The 18,640-nt window shown below is 40.7% G+C and overlaps 1 pseudogene; it reads left to right on the top strand.

Annotated features, from left to right (window-relative positions):
• Positions 1-18,640, top strand: part of LOC100720603 (nicotinamide phosphoribosyltransferase-like) — a 62,251-nt pseudogene that overhangs the window by 30,407 nt on the left and 13,204 nt on the right.

The following is an 18,640-nucleotide window of genomic DNA, read 5'->3' as shown; positions in this document are numbered from 1 at the left end:
AACATTTGCGTAAGCAAAAAATCAGAGAAATGACAGAAGGTCATGTGAAGGTATGGACCAACAAAGTGAGTTATTAGTTCACAGGAGAAAACTTAACAGGTTCCATGGTTTGCAAATGTCCTATTTAGCTGTGTATCTCTCAGATGCAACACGTCTCTTGCCACCAATATGGATCCTCCATAATATTTGTTCAATGAGCGAGGTGATGAATGAATTTCTAAAGCAATTTGCTCTGCAATAAATTATAAAAATTAAAATCAACATCCAAAGGTAAGCAATGAACACTAATTCTCTTCTTAAAAATAGTAAGACATCACCTATAGGATCTGTATCTTGTTATAGAACACATTATCCTCAAAATTAGTAGGTTGAAATTGCAGACTTTTTAAAAATTGAATCCCATAGATTCTGCTGGCAAGCTTTCAGGCCGGGCTCAGTGGCTCACCTGCAGATGGGTCTGCAGGATGGCTCCTGGTTCCGCTCACAGGACTAGCTCCTCGGTGAGGAGAACAGGAGTTTTGAGAGTGTTGCTGATTCTCCAGTAGCTTCGTCTCTAGCACTTGGTTTCTTAGACTGTCTTTCTGGGAAGCAGGTGGGTGATTCTGCCCACCCAAGGAACAACTGGAAATATCTGGAGGCAGTTTTGTTTGTTACACTGTTATTGTCACCTGATGGGTGGAGGCCAGGGATGCTGCTGAGTATCCTTCAGGACACAGGACAGCTCCATTCCATTTCATACCATCTCTTGACAAAAACCCAAATCGGCTCCAAACGTCAGTTACGCTGAGGCTCTGAAACTCTGCAGTGATCGAGCCAGCCTGGAACACAGACAGAAGCTGCCAGCCTTTCTGAAGTCAAGTGGTGACCCGTCTACCAAGTCACTTGGTTAGGAGAGATTCATACAGCTGGGGTGGACTTCGCCTCTTGATGGACAGCTGGCAAGGTCACATTTTCCTACAGCATGGTGAATGACACGGCTGTTTGTTTGTTTGTTTTGTTCTTTGTAAAATACAATTTATGACAAGAGGAATGGAAGCATAAAATAAACATCATGGGGAAGAAGGAGAAATATTTAATGCTAGAAAAGTTGAAGTTGTGAATCCATGTCAAATGGAGATGGGTTTGGTCCAGGTGCCTCACAGGAAAAACATCCCCCCATGGGAAAACTGAGTGTTACAACCGCCTCTCTCCTATCTCTGATCCAAGAATGAGTGACAGATGAACCCACGGGGCAGTAGGCTCCTCCCCTTTGGGGGCCTTTGGGCCACCACGCCTTATTGTCCTCGTAACGCTGATAGCACTGAGCTGAGGCCACCACTCTTTCCCCGAGATGCTTCCTGGCTCAGGATGCTGTGGAGAGGAGACTTACACGCGGTCTTTTGCTGTGCTCCTCGGGCAGGGCAGCCAGGTCCTAGGCCAAGGCCTTGCCCACCTGGCTGAGAACAGTGTGAGTCAGTGCTGGGTGCAGGGTCACCTCCCCTTCTGCCTGGCCTTTTGCCCTTTTGCCAAATCACTGGGCCTGGGCTCAATCTTTCATTGACACGGGCCCCTCCCAGGAGTGTTGCTGGTGCTTCTGTTTGAAAATTACCATCTAGGTAGGTGAGAATTACGGTTCTATCTTGCTTATCTATAAACCAACTTCTACTGAAGCTTTAAAAGCATTTGAATAAGCTATCAGCATCGTAAAATCAGGGAATCTTGTACCACATGATAGAGAAAGCTGAGTCCTTCTCTTGAAGCCTGGAAGATTGGGAACCACTGGCTGTATCACCTTGACAGAAGTACTTATCTGCGTAGCGATACCCACCACATGCTGGCATATTAAACAGTCTGGAAAGTACTGAATAATGCCATCCTATCCTACCATAATACCCCAGCACTGTATATGGTATTTCCATGCTATGTATTGTACGATAATATGGATGTAATATGAGAATGATAGTAACTGTTTTGTTTACTGCAGCAACTTCAGCTGGCAAGAACACACTTTCCTTTTCTGAAAAATTCACTTTGTGGAATCAAAATATGAGCAGTCCCTGGTGATCACCAATATTCCACATCTGTGTACACATTCTTTAATCTGGGTTCACTGGGATATGATACATGTGACATTTTTTTTTTTTTTTTGCAAAAATGGCTACAACAGTTACTCTCCTTGTGTCCCTTTCCTTATTTAATCATTTTTCAAAGTCACTTTGGCTTTGGCCATAGCAGCTAGCTTTGGGGAACAGAACAATAACAAATATGCCGCAAGCATAGATTTAAAATTTGTCAGCATTAGGGCTTGTCTTCACTTCAAATCCTGAAAACTCCACTAGCACAAGCCAGAGTGCAGAAGCCACAGGGTTGACAATCGAGGCGAGCCGAGAGAATGGAGCTGTCCAGATCCAGCCAGCCCCAGACAGCCTTTCAGCCAACTGCACATTGTAAGTGAACATGGCTAAAATCTCTGCAGCTGGAAAACCTTCCCAGCTGAGTCCCGCCAGCATGGCCAGCGCACAGAATCATACACAAATGAACAGTTTTTCAGTTCATACATTTGGATAGTATAGTAAAAGAAGACTGATATCTACCACTGAATGAATGTACTGCCCTCTTTTTTATGACTTCAAACCTGCAAGGGCAGGAACTTTGTCTCGATGACACTGTGGTCCCCAAGTCTAGGACAGGGTCTGGCTCCTAATACTCTCAGGAAATACTTGTGGCTGAATGAACCATCTCTCACAGAGCCAGCCATCTACTGTCCATGCTTGGGAGTTCAGTGGGGAAGAGGAGGCATACATCAGTCCTCTACTGATTTTGGTTCCACAACCATGGATTCAAACAACTAAAGATATGGGGGGAAAAAGATCGCTGAATATGTACAAGCACATTCTTGTTACCAAACAATGAAGCTTAGCAATGGTTTATATAGCAGTTACAGTGTACTAGGAATTATTTGTAATCTAGAAATGATTTAAAATATATGCAAAGATGTGCTTAAATTATATGCAAACATATGATATTTTATATTGTACCAAGGGGGTCCTCGTAGGGTGAGGTGGAGGGCAGGGCACGATCCCTGTGGGTACAGAAGGAGAGAGGAGAGCGTGATAAATGCAGGGAATCTGGAGCAGACAAAGCTTTATATTCTTTTTTTAAGGGCATAAAAATTCAGAGGTGGGAGAAATGGCGAGACATTAAATCACAGTGCACAAAGTTGCTATTATGTAGGAAAAGTAAGTCTAGGCTCCATTATACGGTATGAAACTATAGTTAATAGTATTGTAATGCTAACAAAGTAATTTGCCAAGATATTCTTACCACATAAAAGGAAGGAAAGAAGGAGGGAAGGATGGCAGAAAAGGAGGAAGGAAAGAAGAGGCTGAGAAAGGTAACTATAGTCACTTCACTATATATATGCATATATATGCACATCATGTTGTACAAGTCAAATATATACTAAAAATGTTAAAAGAGTGGAAAATGCCACACAACAGAAGCATAGAGATTAACTTTCTAAACTTCTTCTGAAACTGAATTCCCACATCAATAATTTAAACTTATTGTCATCTTGTTTCATCTACTCTAAGAAAAAAGTGATGAACTCAGCCACCCTAGTAGATATCAAGTCTGTGTGTCTTTTTCAAAAGTCAACTGTTTCTTAGTCTTTCATAGAGGAAATTGATTTAGAGCCCTTTAATTTTTTTCCTAAATACACTGTCACAAATGAAGCAAAGCACTATTACTCATAAAACTCCAATCCATTCAATCTCAGCATATTACCTTAAAGATAGACATCGATTAACTGCATATTATGAACTCAGTCCAGCCACTTTCAAGAAAACTCTCAGTTGAATGAAAAAAAAATGAAAGTATGGCCAACTATTTTGAAGAAAACAAGAGACATTATGGTATCCACTGTTGATTTCCTGTTGTTTTGTTATGAAGTTCTAAGTTGCTTGCCTTGTTGTTTTGATTTACTTTGTTCTATTCTGATTTGTTTCATTCTCTTCAAAATAACAAAATTTCTTTTAAAAAAAGAAAAAAATGAAATTAGGAATTTAAAGGAAAGGATAGCAGAAAACACATAAGTAAGACTGAGGTCATTTTTATATGACGTGGCACAGGCGAAGATAGTTTGGAGCAAAATACCACAAGACTGAGGCTTTGCAAGTGAGCCGGGGAGCTGGGTGACTCCTCCATAGACAGGCGATTCCATTCTGTGGCCTGGACAGACTCTTTGAAAGCGACCAATTCAGCATCTGAGTCAGGTTTAATGTCAAAAGATCAGCAATGTAAAATTGGTCCTTCATTTCTCAAACCTGTCTTACTAATGAGTTTACCGTCAAGATAACTTTGATAATTCTGCTTCCACGTCTTTTTTTTTTTTTTTTTTTTTGCTTCCACGTCTTTTTAAAAAATAGTCTTTTTTTAGGGACTAAAATTGCTTATGAAACTAAGGGTCAAACCCAATGAGAAAAATCACATTATTGGTGCTTCCATTTATACTATTAAAATGGATAAGCAAAATAATTGTAACAACACCTGAATGTAAAAAACAGTAGGCAATTATATCAGTGAAATCTCCTTAAAACTTTAATTGCATTTTTGAAATTGTGCAAATGGTCAACTATCAAATGGCACAATGGGGTATAGTATAAATACCTGAACAGTGTACCTTCACCCACCTGTCTGTCAGTGTTTTAAACAAGAGTCAACGGTGTTGTAATTTCCAGCATCTTTCTCGCGATGTTCAATACATCCACAATTATAAAAAAAGTTGACTTCTGTTCATTTCTCTCAATCAGGTTTTAACATGGCACAGATCCTAAATACACTTAGCTTTCTTCCCCTCTCACTTCCAGTGGGACTTGGCAAACACGCTGTGTTAGAATGACAAGGATCAGCCTTCTTTAAGTGTTGCGTAGTCTTCTGTTGGATGAGATGACATGATTTATTACTCTCCTACAGATAGATGCTTAGGTTATTTTTAATCTTTTGGTATTACAGAAAATGTTGAAACTAAGAGTCTTTTCTATTTTTTAAATTATTTTTAAATTTTAAAACCAAAATAAAAAGGAAAAAAAGATACAGAAATTTAAAAAAATAGTAGGATATTAACACTAGTTAATATATTGCATATTGTTATCTTCAAAGTAGTTGTTCAGATTACAAGATTTAAGCACGAAAAAAGGGATCACTCAAACAATGAAGACATGAACTTACAGAGATTAGTAGTAAAGTTATTTATCATATATATACATATTCACACATACATATATGTCTATATGCATATAATCTTTTCCCTTTTTTTCTCCTTTCCTCTATCCCAGTTGCTTTTTCCTTTTGAGCGCTTTCTTTCCCTTTCATTATTATAATATCTATTGTATATTTTGGATCTTATTACTCTTTCAGGTTTGTTTGTTACACTAGGGAGACAATACAATATTTACACAGGTGGATTTATTTCACTTATGAGTATGGTCTCAAGTTGGATCCGTTTACCTATAAAAGTCTCAAAATTATTTTATAACTGAGTAATACTCTATTGTATAAAAATACTTCATCTTTTTACCAGTTCTATGGTTTACAGGCATTTGGGTTGTTTCCAAGATTATATTATGTGCTATTATAAATTGTGCTGCTATGAACATGGGTGCACATGTATCACTGTAGTATGATGCTTTCAGTTCTTCTGGGAAAATATCCAGACAGGGAATAGCTGGATTGATAGGGTCACCAACCCTAGTTTTCAGGGAATCTCCACACTGATTTCCACAGTGGTTGCACCACTTTGCACTCCCATCAGCAGTGGAGAAGAGTTCTTTTTTTTCCCTCAACTCCTCCAGCATTTGTTGCTGATTGATTTCTTGGTGATACTCATTCTTTCTGGAGTGAAATAGAATCTCAATGTTGTTTTAATTTGCATTTCTCAAATGACCAGTGGTGCTGAACATTGCATCATGTATTTATTTGCTATTTGTATTTCTTCAGCTGAGAATTGTGTGTTCATCTCAGATGCCCATTTTTGGATTGAGACTAAGTCTTTAAGTGTAAGCATTTGTCAGTCAGTCTGTGGGACAGAAGCCCTCACATGAAACTGCTGAGGCAAAAAGTATATGCATTTAAAAGCACAGTAGGTAGTGACAACTTTTATAATGGCTGTTTAAAAATCACACCATCAATAACAATATATAATGTCCTTCTTTATCTAAACTTTTCCACCACACTGTTACAAAATTTTGCCAATGTGAAAAAAAGGAATAGTAATTCATTGCAGTTTCAGTTTGCACTTCTCTTATTTTGAGTTATCTTTTCATAAGCGTGAAATTGCTTCTATCCCCTTTTCAATGAGTTACCTATTTATGACTTTTTCTTATAAACATGATTGCTATTTTTCTTCACTATTGACAATTTATAATAAACAAGTGATGTTTATTGTAAGTGTAAGAGAAGAAAAACACCTTCCCTTTCAACTCATTTTAGATTCTTTGTCCAGGACCCTATAAATTAGCCTGACGGAAGACAGATTAGGGAGAAAAAAACCAATTTACTTAATAAAAGCTTTATATGATGCAGAGCTTTATACGATGCATTTTTTTTCATAAGTGATCTTTTTGTTCTTGAACCTAGTCTCCATTTATTCAAATAATAAATAAACATTTAAAATGTATTTTACTGCTTGTAGTTTCAGAAATTACAGTAGGCATTTCTTATTTTCAGAGTCCAGTTTTCACAGGGAAGATAAGAAACTTTGGAAATCCACCTTTGGATTATTTTGGGATTTGCTCCAACTCAGAACCATTTTAGTTGGGAGAAGTGTTTGTTTCTTTAGTCCCCAGTCTTCGAGGAGCACATGGGTGCAGACCGGCTGGATGCAGGCGTTCCGAAAATCACTGCTGGGCTCCTGCCTTTGGAACCAGATAGGTCACGATTTATATTTGTGGAACTTGAAGTCTTTTTTTCAGGCTGAGTTTACTTGGAGGAGTGGCACGAAAGTTCTTTGATGCTGATTGAAATCTTTGGCTTCTCCCATGATGTTTACCTGTTCTGATGCAATTTTTTCAAGTCATCGATGTTCATTTTTGGAGTCTCTGTACTTTTTTTGGCTTCTTTAATACTGAATATATGATTTCTAGCTTCTTGACTAAGAAGTCTGGGTATTCTGGATATCAATTTGGCCTTCATTTTGAGGTGCACTCAAGAGGCATCTAGAACCAACAACCGGAACCAACATGGACCGATTCCTTCACAAGTGCTCTTGTCCTAGGAGAGGTCCTGCGGGGCCTGGAGACCTGAGACTCCACTGAGACTCGCTTAAGAAAGAGGGCATCAGAAAATGAAGGTGTTGAAGGAATCCTTAAAAATGATTAGTTTTTATGCTAGATTTGATGAATAGTGAAAAGTCAAGAAAAAAATGATTGGACAAAAGGTATGAACCGGGGCTCTGCTCACTTAGATGCCTCTAGGTGTTCTCCTGGGTCTGTAGAGGTGGGTGTCCTTCCTGTGGGTACAGGGAAGGAATCTCTCATGTGACACCCCTGAGACCTGCCTCAAGGCAAGCTCGAGAGCCCTTTCTGGGCTTTGTATCTCTCAAATTCCTTCAGTTCAAAAATACTTAATATGCCAGTGTACCGTATTTTGGAGAAGCAGGTTCTGAGCTCATCACAGACATTATATATTCATGTAATTGAGAACATTAACGTTTACATCAGCACTGCCTTATTTTCAGTCACTGTGGAATTTTTAAGCGTGGTTTATCTCTTTCATAAGTAATTTATTCTACCTTTGATGCTTTCTGTCTAGGAATTAACCCTGAGGGTATATTGTATTTGTCCTGAGAATTTATGTTTAATGTTTGTTTTTAAAAAATGTTTGCTAAGGATTATGCATAGCAACTTTTTTTTAAAAGGTTAAATGTGGGAAGATTGTATCTGTGACCCAGTGGACCAAGAGTATACCAAAACAGAATTTTTTCCTCAAAACAATTTACCTTGGAAGTGATTTTGAACGTAAGGTGAGAAAAATCATAGTACTTTAGTTATACTGAGTCTACATTTAAAATGTTCACTATAGAAAACAGGTTATTTTGGGCCAGAGACTTAGCTCAGTGGCATAAGTGCCTGTTTGGCAAGTACGAAAAAACAAAACAAAACAAACACAACAAAAAAACCCAAGTTATTTTGGGGGATGGTTTGGCTTTTATGCTAAATAAAGTTTAAGAGTTTGTAGATTAAGAGATCAATGGTAAAATTAAACATCTAGTCTTACAGCAATAGGGACTTATCAGAGATAGGAAAGAAATGAGATCACTCAATGAGGTAAGTTAGATTGAAAACAATATAAAGATTGAAATACAGGATTCAAATTGCCATTGAAAGACCAATTGATGAAACAAATCATCATTAGGCAGAAAAGTATCGCAAATATCTCAGAGTGTACAGAGAAAGGACAAAAATACCATAAAACTGAGAAAAAAATTAGAATGGAAAAACATAGAAGGACAACACTGATTTTGAAGAAAATCAAATAGGGTAGTGGAATTATTTAACAATGAGAATATTGTCACATTTAAATGTTTTTAGTTGCAGGCCGTAGAAAACAACACTGGGTAATTTGATCAGAAGAGGAAACAGCTCAGAACATCTCCAAAAAGGAGTCGAGCTCAGCAGGTCTGTGCAGCTTATCAGGGACAAAGACTGCAGCTTGGAGCTCAGGGACAGAGAGCAGCACAGCTGAATGCCCTGCCTGCCCGCTCACGTGCTGCTCCAGGGAAGCTGCCCTGTCACTGCCACCAAGCCTCTTCCCAGAGGCAGCTTTTGCCTTAAAGCCTACAGTGCTGCATCCCAGCCACCACATGTAGATCAGGCGCCTCTGTCTTGGTTTAGAGCAAGGCAGGGAAATGGAGACACTCTCTATCTTTGCACTGGTTAGAGAGCCACAAGTTTTTCTTTATTGGAAAAGGGATGCTTCAAACATAAAAAGAGCCTAGAAAATCACTTGGAAGGGACCCAATGCAGTAAAAGCACCAGCATGCTTCCTAGCTAGATTTATGAAAGACTGCATTCCTGCTTGCTGGAGTCTCCCTCTCTGGTTTCACTCATTTGCTGTTTTATGAATCAAGCTACTTAACTGTGCCACTCAGGGGGCGACAGACTAAAGAAGTCTCCAGACCTTAGCTAGGAAGATTTGAGTACTTCAAGTCAACATCACGAGAGATGCTGGGCCCTGCCAATAGCCTCGTAAGATCGAGCAGAGCCTTCCCAGTGGAGCTTTCAGCTAAGTGCAGTACGAGCTGACCCCACAGTGTGTCTGGGAGACACCCTGAGCTCCAGGCATCTAGCTGAGCCACACCCTCACCCAGGCAATTCCTGCCGCACAGAAAAGGTTAAACAATACATGTAGTTGAATGCTGAGTGTGGTGGTGACACACGCCTGTAGTCCCAGCCACTGAGGAGGCTAAAGCAGGAGGATCACAAGATTGGGGCCAACCTGGGCAGCTCAGCAAGACCCTATCTCAACATTAAAAGGTCGGGGGCTGGTGCTGCGGATGTAGCTCAAAGCTCCTTAGGTTCAATACCTAACACTCCCCCAAACTCACTAAGTTTTAGAGAACTTGTTACATAGCATAAAAACGAAATCAACTTAACATACTTTTTAATGATTCTTTGGTTAACACTTAATCGAGATTCTTTAGACATGATATAATCAAGACTAAGCTCTTGTTTACTTAGCAAAAAAATTGTGTAACATACACAAGGAAGCAGCAAAATATTTCTTCCCATGTTCTCATTGCAGACCATTTCTAGCCACCAAAATGTGTGTGGATTTCTCCTCCACACAACCATTTCTGTAACACCAGAAGGGGGTGTGTCACCATCCAAGTGTCTTCTAATTTAATTTTATTCTGATGCTATTCATCTGGAGTTAGTATCCCACAGCTTGAGGGTTCAGTCTCAGAAGACAGCCCCGACTTCAGATGCCAGTTGTAAGTAACACATTGTTGACTGTACTTCTGGCTAACAGACTGTAACTTGGGGTACTCACAGCCCTTTCTTGGGCTCAGTGCATTTCCTGAGACAGTTCAGAGTTTAGGTGAGCAGCCAAATGGAAGAGAGGTGTAGAGTGAGGTGTGTGGGAGAGGAACCCTGCTCCTCAGGCATTCCCAGGAATCCAATGTCTGGGAGCCAAACCCAGAGCTCTGGGCGTTTTGTGGCGGCTTCCTTCTGGAATCATGATTGATTACATCTTTGGCTCCAAGCCTTCAGTCCAGTTATTAGCATAAAGAAAGATGCATCACTTCGGAAATTCCAAGGGTTTTAGAAAGTATATGCTAGCAGAGGGGACAAAGACCACTACACTATATATTTTTTATAAATCGCTATATCATAAATATCAACAAAAACCCATATATTAAAATGGAACACAGACACAGACTTTTGCTTATGACCTCAGTGGTAGAGTTTCCAGCCTCGATGAGAACAACAGAAAAAACTGTACACACTGAAAAAACATTCTGTTTGAAGCTCCCAAGAGAAGCCTACTTATTAAGTTGGACTTCTGTCAAGACTGGGAATTGAGGGGCCTTCTCTCTCAGAGAGAAGGAAGAAGATAGAAGGTGGTAGATAAAAATATTTGCCTCCTCTCTCTCTTTGCCTCTACAGACTGCCCGATCATCCTGACGCGCAGGCTATGTGGCCCCTTAGAGTGGGATCCGGGCAGAAGCAGGTTCATGCAGGGGAGGCCGTCTTGGCTGCACATGCGCACATGGCCTCTCTGGCTGCCCGGACTCCTTTTGGAGTAGCAATTCCTGGTACAGAAGCACAGCTCATAAGCCCTTTTCCCAAGGTATGGCCCGGGTTTGAAGGTAAATTTGAAATAAATGAACAGAAACTAAAGCATTTTTAATGACCCGGAATAGCTAATTAGGAAGTACAATGAAAAAACACACTCCATGAATTTTATTATGTTGTGTTTTCACTATCCATTCTCAGTATTTCCTAATTTCCACTGAGATTTCGTCTTCTAATCATGGGTTAATATACATGCAGTGTTTCAAAGGTACGTGATAGGCGCTGTATAAGTGCAAGTTTTTATTAATACAAGGCATAAAGATAAATGTACATTCTCTTATATCTGCACACATATAAACATACAAAATAATAAGGAAAATATAGCTTCTGCAGTATATAAACTTTTACACTATACATGACAAAGTAATAACACAGCAATTATAGCAAAGTAAATCCAAAAGATATGAGAAAGCCAGTTAGGGGGGAGCGCAGTGGTACAATAACATGGTAGATCTGGAGCACGGGAAGCACTGGTAACAGACTGCTAGGACATGCTAACAAAGCTGAGAACCTAGAACCCAAGCACACACAAGAAATGTTGGACCCAGCAGCACTGGGAGGAAAGACAACTAAGGAGGCACCATTTGCCCCACCCATATACTTAGAGTGTCTCTGGCTTTGGTTTCCAAAATAGTGGTGGCAGGCATTAATTCTGAGCGAGGAGGCCCTGGGGAGCTCTGGAATGCTCCCTGGGCTGGAGAGCTAAGGCCAAGAAGAAGAAGAAAGGGGAAAAGAAAAAGAAAAGAAAACAAAAAAGTGAGTGTTACGGATTAAAATCTGGTGGTCAACTTAACACCAGCTGAATTAAATCAGCATGGTGCTGAGTATAGATGACTACCTGAGGAAAGTTGCCAAAATAAATAGAGATGTGGAGAAGTGGGGCGTTGTGGGTTTCTCTAAGTGTTGCTGTTTGAGCTGCTGGTTCTCCTGGAGGAGCTCATCGTGACTAGCTTCTCTAGTGTGAGATGGACTGTTGTCATCAGAGGAACCCTGGCCCTTGTTGGTGAGAGTGGCTGTGGTTCACTTTAGGGGAGCTCTGATCCTCACACTGAGCATTGCTTCCTGGCTCCGGAGGGGAAGATGTGTGCTGTTTAATCTCCAGGACAAACATCATGCTGGCTTTCTGGCATGTACTCGACTGTGCTAGTCATCAGGACCTCCATGTCGCTGATGATGGCTGTGGCGCTTTTCAGGACAGCCCTGGTCTTTGTTGTGAGTGTGACTTCATAGCTCCAGCATAGAACCCTCATCCCACCAGCACAGCTCCTTCATCCCGCTAGTAGAGACTTTCTAGCTTCTACTGGTGACCTTTGGGCCTTCCCAGCACGGATCTGTAGCACAGAATGGGATGAGTCCTTCTAGTGGGCTCTAGACCTCCAGTTGGACTCAAGGGAGGCATTGTCATGGGCTCTAGGTTTTCATGTGGACTCATGCAGGACATTGCTGTGGGATCCAGGCCTTTGGCTGAATATTCTGAGTCTGAATATTCTGAACAGATTTCTGGCACTTTCTGTGGTTAACTATGGGTGACCATCATAAAACAATGTTATAAATTCTATGTCCTGATTCTAACTGTTCTCCTCATAACCCCTGACTACAACAGGGAGAAAAAACTCAAACCCCCAAAAATTCATGAAGGAGAGATAATACATTTTTTTTTTAATTGGTACCGGGGATCGAACTCACGACTGCCTGCTTGCAAGGCAGGTGCTTATGCCGCTGAGCTAAATCCCCAGCCCTGAGATAATACATTTTTTTAAAGATTAAATAAAAAATTCCTTTGTAATTTTGAATGAGCTGTTTCTTTCCAAGATCTTCACTCTTGGAGTCTAATCAGTCCTGATTCTCTCTCCCTAGCTTTAGGGGCTGTTGATTTGTGATGCCCTCCCTGCCCCAGGGAGTCCTCTGTCCTGTCCGTTCACCCCAGATTGTGTTAACTGTCCAGCTGAGTGTGTCATTGCTTATGTTGGTAGATGGAAAAGCCATCACCTCTATGGTTTCTACTAGATGTAGGCACAGGGTAGGGGTTCAAGCTGACTGTTGGACTTAATGCCAACCTCTGGTTTCTTCAGGCGGAGGACAGGACCTATGTTCTTTCCAGCGTGAGCTTACCCTCCTCAGGGTGTCCCAGCCCACGCTCCCTCTGTGGCAGGCTTCTGTAGTTGTCTCTGACTCAGTCACTTTGTGAGGGTGACACTGGGTACTGGAAGCTGCTGACCAGGTTTGTATTTTATCCTCCCGCTTTTTGGGTTGTTTGTTTTCTTTTTGAATCTCAGATTTAGAAAACATTGATATGTTTGTTACAGTTTTTTTTTTGTCCTATTGACCTGTCAATTGTCAGTTAATTTCCATGAACTTCTGGAAGTCAAAAAGTTTCCCTTCTCCTCTATGTGAACTGTTAAGCTTGGGAACTATTTTCTTCATTTGTTTATTCATTTTGATATTTCAGAAGAGTAGCTATAGCTTGATTTTGAATGTACTTAGTATTTGTATCTTCATAAATACTTTTTTACTGCTTGGCGCATTACATCTACTTTGGTACTGTTTCTTTAGGAACCAATAAGAAAAATACAAAGAGGCCTTTCTCCTTTGATATTAATACAAACAATATTGTTAATAGCCCTGATTCTTTCCTTCCCATCATGAAATAACAAAACAAACAAACAACCCACAACCAAAATAGGAAGAAGAATGGACCAACCTAAATGTCTTAGGGATAAGTAAATATACAACAATGTAATGAAGCGACATTTCACTATTAACAAGTATATTTTACAAAGCTATACCCATGGTCAGAATATATTGATTCTTTTAACTAAACCATAATATTTAGAGTGACTGGAACATTTAGCTAATGAAAGAATCTTTCTGAGAGATGAGTATGCATGTTTCCCTAGCAGGTGTTTACAATATGTTCCATAGTGCTGTTTACAGTCATCTTGGGGACAGGGCACATCGTGTCCGAAAGCCTAATAACCTCAATGAATGCAAACATTGTATGTCACAATGAGATAAGGTTAATAATATCAACAGGAATGAAAATGGAGCAACGGGATTAGAGGAGGAAGAGGAGGAAGGGAGGCAGGAAGATAGGAGATATAAAAAAAAGAGTATGCATTTTTAGAGTCTAGCTTGTTGAACAGATTTTCTTATTATCTAAAGGGTGTCCTTTGTCCTTACCCTCAGTCGCCCTGTTACTCACTCCTACATCCTGACTGAAACTTTAATCTCAGGTTTGCCTGTGTTTGCTGGATTCCATCCCTCCTCCACTGGTTCCTTCCCGTTTATCCCCAGGTGGGAGTGGAGGCAGTCGGGGAAGACACTTTCAACCATTCTGGTCCTTTGGAGAAAAGTATTCATGAATGAAAATAAAGCATCTGTAAAATTTAACTTTCTATCCCTCTGCGGGATGGTCTTTGATTCTGCCCTCAGAGTATTAGTTTTTCCAGAGCAGTTTTTCATAGCTTTTTCCTCATTTTACAAGATTTCTTTTGGGATGAGGGTGGGAGAGAAGTGGTCCTGGTAGGAGAGAAAAGCTACTTTGTTAAAAATGCGCATATTTGTTTTTCCTGAATGTTACAACTGTAGGTTACTGTTACCTTTCTCTGTTTTGTTTTCTGTAATCAAAATGTCAATGAATAGCAAGTATAGTGATAAAACCTGAAAAAACTCAGTAGCATGTTAAAGGTCTTTCATGTGTTCAAAAGAACACAGAAAAATTAGTCAGTGATAAGGCATATTGCATTCAAGATTATCACGGTATGTATAGGCAGCGGAGTGATAGGACTTTGGGGATTGGGAGAGACAGAGACAAAGTCAGAGACAGACAGACAGAGAGAGAGAGAGAGAGAGAGAGAGAGAGAGAGAGAGAGAGAGAGACAAGGAGAGGTGGTGGAGGGGCTGTCAAATGAGGGATTCAGGTTCCAACACTCAAACCATAGTAACAGTGAGGACATTGGATACTGATGGTGGGAAGCTCTTGCTAAACTGAGTCAGCAAACCTGCTAAGACGGATTGTACAGGGAAATCCACAGATGGCCTGGGGGAGGGACAGGTGTCTCACTACAGCTGCATGAAGCAAAGACTCTGTCAAGTGTTATTACCTATGATCTTACCGACTACCGGGGGAGTTCTTCAGCATTGTTTTAGATTTTTTATTTTATTTATTTTTTATTTTGGTACTGGGGATTAAACTCATGACCGTATGGTTACCAGGCAAATGCCTGAGCCTCTGAGCTAAATCCCTGGCCTCATTTTAGATTTTAATGCTTCTTATATCAGCCAATTTTTTCTTATTGCTCTCTTAGATGTACAAGCTACCTTGCCATCACTATGATCAAAATTTTTGTTTTTGAGTTTCAGCATAAATTGTATAAGCATGTCCTTATATCTTAGACTTAAAATCTAAATAACGGAGGAGTCATAATTTTAAAACTCTAATTTTTAACATCCACAAAGCTAGAAATCAAAATATGCTTTTCAATTGGTAGGAAGTCTGTTCAGAGAACATTTAAGAAAATTAAAAAGAAACTAAAAGAAAGTGAGCCTTACCAATTCATGATGACTTACCTCTTGTGTATGTGTTACTTTTAATCTATTTTAAATTAGTGATTCATTAGGCATACGCTTTTGTATTATGCATAACCTGCCCAATTAATTTTGGATACTGTGCTTTTCTAATCCTTTCATTTACTTTCAAATAAAAAATAAAATAAAAACCTCTAATATTTAAAATTTACAATTTTTTTTTTAAATGCTAAGATTTTTCTTCCAGATCACCTGTCTTTGTTTGGAGTACCATTTCTCTCAATGATTCTAAAAAAAATTATCCTATACTCATATCTTGAAAAGAGTTTTGAAATGTTTTGGGATGACATTTCTCCACTGTGTGCACTTTACTGTAGTATGTGGACTGTCCTGTGCCTTGTAGAATAGGGTGTTAATAGTATCATAGTTACTTTTCTCATTACCAGGACAAAATACCTGACACAAGTTAAAGGAGGAAAAGTTTATATGGTTTGCAGCATGTAGAGGTTTCAGTCCACAGTCAGCTGACTCCAAGGCAGGCCAGCATGGACAAAGTACATAGCACAGGAGGAACCTCTGATAGGATGGATTGGAGAGAGGATCATGGGAAGAGGAAGGGATAGAGAACCTTCCAGGCCAGTCTCTAGTGACCCCCTTCTTCCCAAAATCACATTTAGCTGTAAATTCATTAGTGGACTAATTCACTGTTTTTTTTTTTTTATCATGCTCTCCTTGTGGTCCATTCAGTTCCTCAAAGCTTCCCAAAGCCCCATCTATGAGCACGAGAGGCTGTGGGGGACATCTAGATAGAAGCCATAACACACAACATCCTTGTCTTAGCCTCCACCCATCTTGAGTTATAAACAATGTAGTACTAAATGTGACAACCAAAAGTGTCTCCAGAGGCAGCCAAGTATCTCCAGCAGATGAGGTGGGTTGAGAACCACAGGGGGAGGATGTGTTTTAGGCTTGCCATTTTCAACTCACGATTGTGAGATAGTCTTTTAAGCATCAAAGCAAAGAGACCTTTTACAGTAGGATTTTCTTTTCCTTAAAGAACGTAGGTTAGAGCCCAGAAAATGGCACACTTGGTCAATGGCCCTCCGTCCTGGTTATTTCCCCTGGCAAGTGGTAGCAGGAAACAATTTGGAAAGAGTGTGAGTCTCCTACTTCACGCCACCAGTCTCACAAGGTTAGGCAGGGAGCCGTCGCCACACATCAGTCCCATCCTAACTGTCCCTGCTCTTTAGAAAAGATGTGGATGTGTAGACACCAACTTAGATTAACTCTACAGACTCTACCTCCTTCCTCTTTCAGTTTTGGTGGCCTTCTCTTTGGGCTCAATCACATCTTCTGCTGCTCAGTTGGCTGAGAGATTGTTTTAAAGGCACTTTGGTCTTCCTAAGCCTCAGGTTCCTCCAATGAGCTTGGGAACGTTTGTACAAACCTTGCAGACCAAACTTTTCTGTAATGAGCCAGACACTAACTCCTGGAGGTCGCATAGGTGCACACATTTAGACAAATATCCTTCTCTGTTAGTGCTCTGCCGCAATGCATGCCACCACTGATATGTTGGACATTTAAGTGTTCCAAGTTAGTTCCAGTATCTTATTTACAATCAGGAGTTGAAAATGACAAGCCAGTGAAGTTAGAAGCTTCACTGCACTTACATGACTAGATATTTGGTGTTTGCTCCTGCATCCTTGTTCTTAAGACAGTTTTCTCTTCTAAGTGAGCATGAAGTCGTCTGTGTACGTAGGGTTCAGGCATGGTGCCTCACAGGATGGACTTGGGTAGTGGAGCAAACAGCAGAGGCAAGGCCTTCTCCTACCCTTCAATGTCTAGAACAAGTATTGAAAGCATTCTCTGACCTTCACCTCGTACAGGTAAAAGACCCTCAGAGAGATGCCCTCCCCATGCCTAGAGGAAGGGGTGCCTGAGCAGACCTTTTTGGATCCCCCAGTTCTAGACTATAGTCCCCTCATCCAGTCCCGCTTCCCTCAACTGTCCCCTTCATCAAAGCAAGCATGACATTTTAGTTTGATTATTTGAGTTTGTATCCTGTGTCACATAAAACTTGTCAAATAATTTTTTAAGGATTTTTTCATCCACATCTGTCTTTCTTCCTCTAGGAATCTCGAGTATAAACCTAGTCATGAGGTGAAACTCTTCACTATGTCAAGACCTCATATCAGCTCTTTGCCTTTTAGAGAAATACTTTTAGTAAATGTAGCTGGCCTACAGTGAAAGAATGTGACCACATAATTTTATACATGGATTGTGACAAACACAATCCCCTGACCACTGGGGTGGTGGTTAATCATTTCTACCACGGATTAAGAAGTAGACCAGCCTCAAATTTTCTCTGTTCATTCTTGCTAGAGTCCCACAGTCATTTTTATTTACACAGTCTTAGTTCAGTAATTAAAAGATCCAATATGACAATAATCATACATGGGAACTCTTTTAAACCAAACTGTCCTCTTGGACAGGAACATTCCAGAAGAAAGCTTGCTCAAGAAGAGGAGGGAGTAATCCTTCTGTTTTCACGTGGCTTCCTGCTTCCTCCTCCCTGATGGCTCAGCTCCCCCAGAACCTGGCCTGGGTCAAAGTGGGAGAAAGAGAAGCCATCCATGGGAAGATGACAACTCTTACTTGCTGGGTGGATTTGTCCTTGCTGGGTCAGGTGTGTGCCATGGTCATGTCATCCACCAGTGGATACCCAGCCTCAAAAGGTTGGGCACGAAACCCCTGCCCCACCTCAACCCCTTCCTAACTTCCCCAGGGATGAAAGCTAACTTCTTCTCACTTTTTTGGAGTTCCCCTGGGGTTCCCTACTTTTCTCATTGCCCTTTGACCTGCACAGATAGTTCAGTTCTAGATGATCCCTGATGATGCTCTTCTCAGTACATGGCCACTGGGTAGCTCAGGTCCAGATTTTTACCACTGAAATTTACTTGCTTTGTCTGCCTAGCAAAGGCCAAGACCCTCCTTTGTGGTTCATAATTGATCCAGGTCAAACACTCAGTTTTGATGTACAAACCACAGTGGTAGGAAGATGCGGGACAGCAGCATGTTCTCAGGCCAACATCGGAGTGCTTGGCTGTTCCTCTGGTGGTGTCCAAGCACCACTTAGCTGGTGCTCTGGACTTCTGGAGCAGGAGCAGGAGCAGGAGCAGGAGCAGGAGCAGGAGCAGGAGCAGGAGCAGGAGCAGGAGCAGAACGGCACACGTGGTGTATGTTTATGAAGTATGTGTCAACCACCCAGCAGCCCTTTG

This window comes from Cavia porcellus, unplaced genomic scaffold, assembly GCF_034190915.1.
Source record: "Cavia porcellus strain 051 isolate PalLab524CR breed Dunkin Hartley unplaced genomic scaffold, mCavPor4.1 scaffold_11, whole genome shotgun sequence".
NCBI classification, from domain to species: Eukaryota; Metazoa; Chordata; class Mammalia; order Rodentia; family Caviidae; genus Cavia; species Cavia porcellus.
The sequence above is the reverse complement of the archived record's forward strand: the minus strand, read 5'-3'. Positions and strand labels throughout refer to the sequence as shown.